The 6,123-nt window shown below is 44.0% G+C and overlaps 1 long non-coding RNA gene across 2 annotated transcripts; it reads right to left on the bottom strand.

Moving 5' to 3' along the window:
• Positions 1-4,575: 4,575 nt before the first annotated feature.
• On the bottom strand, positions 4,576-5,386 carry LOC310800304. 2 transcript variants are annotated; one of them, XR_014553867.1, is made up of 4 exons: positions 5,303-5,386; positions 5,072-5,182; positions 4,848-4,958; positions 4,576-4,770 (listed from the first exon to the last, which is right to left on the bottom strand). It is a non-coding gene; the product is annotated as an uncharacterized lncRNA (long non-coding RNA). The 2 variants fall into 2 exon arrangements; XR_014553868.1 differs by having other exon boundaries at positions 4,576-4,732.
• Between the last annotated feature and the right edge of the window lie 737 nt (positions 5,387-6,123).

Below are 6,123 nucleotides of genomic sequence, written 5' to 3'. Positions count from 1 at the left end.
GGGGAACATAGAACCCTTTCTATGTTCTCCGCTTTTCCCAAATAGGGTCCTATGTTCCCCGCTATGTTCCCTGGTCCGATGTGTCTCCCAAAATGCCAAAAACAGCCTACCTCATATGATCGCATGATTCAATCAAAAGACAACACTCTCCGTAACATTTGGAAAGGGCCTGCCGACTAGGCCATTTTTTTTCCCACCATAATTTTTGAGTTCTGTCTCGGGGATTACCAGGCCTTTTTTAAATATTATGTGAGTGTTGTCTGCGCCTTCATCCCTATTACGACATGCCTCTATGGGGCGGAGCACATGAGCGGGCCTTTAAACCCAATAAAGCTTGACATTGTATGCTTTAACATAGCCTACATGCCCGCAACAGCGGGGCTTACAAGCATTAACACATGTAGGCTAAGAGGAGAAAAATACTATTTCTTAGAATAATAATGTTTACTTGCAGCAGGGTAACATATGATTTAATGTCCGCCCCGACTCAGGTGTCTGGATCTTTTGTCTCTCCCTGCGCTGCAGGAGAAAACGTTTTTTTGACGGCAGTAAATTGTACAGACAGAACTCAGAAATGATGGTGGGAAAAAAAGATGACCTAGTCGGCAGGCCCTTTCCAAATGTTACGGAGAGTGTTGTCTGCGCCCATATGCATTGATTGAATCATGCGATCATATGAGGTAGGCTGTTTTTGGCATTTCGGGAGAAACATCGGACCAGGGAACATAGCGGGGAACATAGGACCCTATTTGGGAAAAGCGGGGAACATAGGACTAGACCCTTTTTCATTGATAGAGAAAATTTACATCACATTAGCCTTTATTTGGACAATCACTAGTTATTCATATATTCATATACATTTCCATTTTAGTTACTTATGACACAGACATACTTCATATTTAGATGACCTGTGTACATACACAGACAGACGTATTTAGATAACTTGTAGCATACATTTGCAGCTCCTCTCTATCGCACACTGTGCCCTGTCACCGTGCCACGGTGCTCTCTACAGGGCCAGAATAACAGATAGGTTGAGTCTACAGAATGGCCTTCCAGTGTGCATCAAGACATGTAATCTAATGTGCGTCAAGACATGTAATCTGATGTGGAGGCGGGGCTTCCCGGCGGCCTGCCCGCCTGACGCAGCTCCAATCGTCCAACCAGAAGATCTTAGTGCTGAAGGCATCGCTGGCCCAAACAGAAATAAAAACTGCAGATTTGGAGAGCGAGCTGGCGAGGGAGAGGGCACAGAACAGAGAGGACAGGGAGGAGCTGCAGGTGCTGAAGGGAGTCAGGGAGCAGCTGACATGTGAAAACAATGTCCTCAAGAGGAACCTGACGAACCTCACGGAGGAGCTGCAGGTGCTGAAGGGAGTCAGGGAGCAGCTGACCAGTGAAAACAATGTCCTCAAGAGGAACCTGACGAACCTCACGGAGGAGCTGCAGGTGCTGAAGGGAGTCAGGGAGCAGCTGACCAGTGAAAACAATGTCCTCAAGAGGAACATGACCAACCTCAAACACAAGCACAACCGCACAGAGAGGCTCAGAAAGAACCTGCAGAGGGAGCTCCAACCTCTCACGGCACTCGTTCCCTTAACATGTGTCCGTCTTGCGGCTGGAGGCGACTCTGGCCCAAGATCAGACCGCCCTGAAGGCCTCTGAGGCGACCGTGGAGAAGCTTCAACACGGGCTTGATGCTGGCGAGCTGGAGCGCAGCCAACTCCACAATACCATCCAGGAGCTGAAAGGAAACATCATGGTCATCAGCGATGATCACATCCAGCTCTCTCTGACGGAGACCACAAAGAAGCTCAAAGATGACCTTCATGCCGGCGAGATGGAGTGTCGCCGCCTCCACAATAAAATCCAGGAGCTCAAAGGAAACATCGTGGTCTTCTGTAGAGTGCGCCCCCTGGTGGGTGGAGGCACCAGCGATCACCTCCAGCTCTCCGCTATTGATAACAAGGCGCTGACCCTTGTCAAGACAGAGGTAGTCTCGACGCCAGACCCATGAGAGTTCTTACGCTGATACACTACGTTACTGCATGCTGCAGAGCTCTCTCTGGGTCTGGAACGCTTCACCCCCGCTGGCTGGTTATGGGAGGGAACCGTTCACTTGACCAGTCATATGCCAGTGATGGCTACAGTCCTGTCCAATCAGCAATGACTTTACGGTGACGCGAGGTCAACCCACCCTGAGACCGCCCAGCGCCCATCCCACCAGGAAGCCTGCAGCATGCTCTTAAAAAAACAAAACAAATATCGTGGATTCGCTAACTACTTAACATAACCCATAACCCATTCTATATCATGCAAGTGGAAGACAATATTTTGCAACGTGCACTGCTAGAAGTTTGCAGTTTGCATTCTATCGTAGAACTGAAAGATCTACAGCATCTGTGTTTGAAATACCTGGTATCCCATCGCGACGTCCTTGCCTGTCTGCCAACAGGTTATGACAAAAGGCTTATTTACCAAGCATGGCCGACGTTATGCCAAGTTTTGGCAAAGGACTACCCGCGACTATGGTCAGAAGATTGCAATATAGTGCTGGTGGTGTGCCCACTAATTTCCATCATGGAGGAGCAGGTCGCTTTCCTAAACGAGAGAGGCATCAAAGCGGCCTATGCCGGCAAAAGTCCCGAAGTTGATGAGTTGATCATGAGCGGCCAATTCAACGTGGTTTTCGGTTCACCGGAGACATTCCTTGGAAACGAGACGTGGAGAGCTGCTCTCCAAACGCTGCAGACGTGTCATTGGACTGGCTGTAGATGGTCACACCATGATCCTGTGGTAAGTGTATAACGTGAATGCCTTCATCTATAAATAATCAATTTTACCGTATCTTGTAAATATGACAGCTGATTAGGCATAATATGGGCATAGTGGAGGGTAAATGCAGTTTACACACCTTTGAAATGAGGCAGTTTTAATAGCCAACCAATTCCACTATTTTCATATAGGCTATCAATGAGGGGAAACAAGGTAGTTAAACTACTCACATAGTTTACTCACCTGTGTATTTTCCACTACACCCCTGATAATAAGGAACTATGTCATTACATTTGAGCCAAAACGTTCCTCACAAAAAATGGGTGTGTGTAAGAGAGGTATGATGGGAGCAAGAGGAACATATCTTCCCTTTGTTAGTTGTTTATTTGTATTGTATAACATATTTCACAGATACAAGATCACAAAGTGCTTCACAATATTAAAATAGCAAAAACAGGCAACACAGTGCCATAAAATATTTAAATTTGTTAGATGTGGACTACAGTGATGTCCACATCTAACAAGTAGTAGCTTCACAAACTAACCCTAACCCAATTGAAAAATTATGGCATCTTTCCCAAATAAAATAGACTTCACTGACTGCTTTTTCTCATTGTCTTTATAGGGGTTCAGCCAAGGGGAAATGTGACCCATTCCGGAAGTGGTGTAGTCTCATTGGTGAACTACGTTCTTTGCTGCCTGTGAAGGTTCCTGTCCTAGCCACCACTGCGACAGCCTGCAAATCTACAAGAGAAAGTATTAAGAAGTCCCTAGGAATGAATGACTGCATCGAAGTAATAAAACGCACTAATCGCAATAATATACGCCTTGCTGTTAAAAAGGTGTCCGTTGACCCTGTCAACACATTTTCATGGCTAATCAAATAACTTGATACTAAAGGGAAGAATACAGAAAGGACTGTTATCTATTGCAAAATTATTGCAGACTGCTCACTCCTTTATTATGAAGTGTTCAAGGCAACATTGAAAGAAAAGTCTGTGTGCCCTGTTGGAGCTCCAGACACCACTGAGAACAGACTTTTTGAAATGTTTCATTCTGAAACCCCCGATCACATCAAAAAACAACTGTGCTTCGAGTTGTTATAGCAACATCTGCATTAGGCATGAGGAAGCACAAATTCACAGGAGAAAACAGTGTAAACGTCTTTCCTCAAGTTCTAAGGTTTCAAAATGCTCAAGTGCATCAAAGTATGAATACAATTATTTTACACTTCACATGCTCTGCAGGAAGCACAAATTCACAGGAGAAAACAGTGTAAACGTCTTTCCTCAAGTTCTAAGGTTTCAAAAAGCTCAAGTGCATCAAAGTATTAATTATTATCATCTGACACAGTATACATGTCCCCAAATACCTCTTGGATGACTAACAAAATCAATCTTGCTTGCTGTATATTTCTAACCTGTATTTTGCACAGAATGTCCTCTAATGTGAAGTCTATTGCATTCCTCCAGCACTTCTTCTGAAATGATGTGATTTGATTCATGTGATGACTCTGCTGAATAAACAGACATAAAGGAATATGCTTCTTCAGACTTCCACTCATTGCCTAATGCATTCATCTTTTCTTTCAGTGTGTGTTTTTGTTCCTGGGTAGACATTCGTTCCCTCTGTGGAACGACCTCTGACGCGTGTCTCGAGCGGGCTAGCTTGGCCGTTACATGCTTCCCCACAGGTCACAGCAATCATGGCCTGGCAGAACAGGATCGGTCTTTTCTTTATCAAAAAGATGAAAAAGTTGAACTCTCCTGCACATGTCTACATTTGTGATATACTCCCTCATCTGCTTAGATAGCCCCAGCATCAGTCTGCCGTGATGCAATATAATTAGACATACATGTGTTACTGCAGGTCTCTGCATAACCACAGGTAAACATGGAGGCTTTGCGGACTGGTTGGTGCAGTTATCTTCCAGGATCCCACTTTCATGGCTCGCAAGCTGAGAGAGAGAGAGGGGGGAGAGAGGATAGAATAGATCTATTTTTTTTATTGTCAATCTAAATTTTGATTCTTTGACAAATTGTAGATAAGATACAGGGAGAAATGTGACATACCTGTGTTGCTGCAGGGCTCTGCATAATCACAGGTAAACATGGCGCATGGACTGGCTTTGTGGACTGGTTGGTGCAGTTATCTTCTAGGATCCCACTTTCATGGCCCGCAAGCTGAAACAGACAGAGAGAAAAAATATAATAATGTTTTTAATACAATTTTAAATCAAACTACATTGTGGCTCTTTGAAAAAAGTAGATAAAATACAGAGAGAAATGTGACATACCTGTGTTGCTGCAGGTCTCTGCATAACCACAGGTAAACATGGCGCATGGACTGGCTTTGTGGGCTGGTTGGTGCGGTTATCTTCTAGGACCCCACTTTCATGGCCCACAAGCTGAAGCAGACAGAGAGAGAGAGAGAGAGAGAGAGATTTGTTTTAATACAATTTAAAATCAAACTACATTGTGACTCTTTGAAAAAAGTAAGATAAGATACAGGGAAAAATTTGACATACATGTGTTGCTGCAGGTCTGCATAACCACAGGTAAACATGGATGCTTTGTGGACTGGTTGGTGCAGTTATCTTCCAGGATCCCACTTTCATGGCTCGCAAGCTGAGAGAGAGAGAGAGAGGATAGAATCGTTTTTTTTATTTCAATGTAAATGTTTCCCTTATAATCAGTGAAGTAGGCTATTACTATAGTTGCTGGCTACTAGCCCTTTCCAAAGTCTCATAACACTTTTATTGGACATAATTTTAGGTGCAGTGATCTTGCATATAACAATATTTAAAAGTTCAATTCTGACAGCATGGCTAGCCAAAATGGACATGTGTGTAGTCTAGAAACAGTTTTGACAACCACCTGGCATTATTTTTTATTATAAAACGAAAATATGAACTACTGGAGTGAAAAGACCTAACGTTAATAAGTGAGAATTGCCTTACCTTAACTACTTTTGATTGAGCAGTAACTGCTGGCACTGGGAGATCCACTGCTGGCACGGAGACTGTAGAAACTGGCCCAGGTTTAATTGGGAAAAAACCACGTCTCGGATTACGATTAGCCGGCGGCATGTCCATTTGAGTTCCTTTATCACACGTTGCCGTTCTCCCTCCATTATCGTTACCATCATTATGTGAGGCAGTTCTTCTCTTTGATTCTTGAGTCGGGATTGAAGGCGCACACCTTTTATGTCTTCCTGTTAAACTTGCATTCGCATTGCTTTTTTCGCTGATTAAGCTACGAAGTCTAGCAAGCTCACAATATAGCTTATAATACTTTACCAAGATTGAGCAACATGGTCTACAAATGGAGCGCGGCTTCTTGTCTTCGT

This window comes from Poromitra crassiceps (genome assembly GCF_964638095.1).
Source record: "Poromitra crassiceps genome assembly, chromosome: 30".
Lineage (NCBI taxonomy): Eukaryota > Metazoa > Chordata > Actinopteri > Beryciformes > Melamphaidae > Poromitra > Poromitra crassiceps.
The sequence above is the reverse complement of the archived record's forward strand: the minus strand, read 5'-3'. Positions and strand labels throughout refer to the sequence as shown.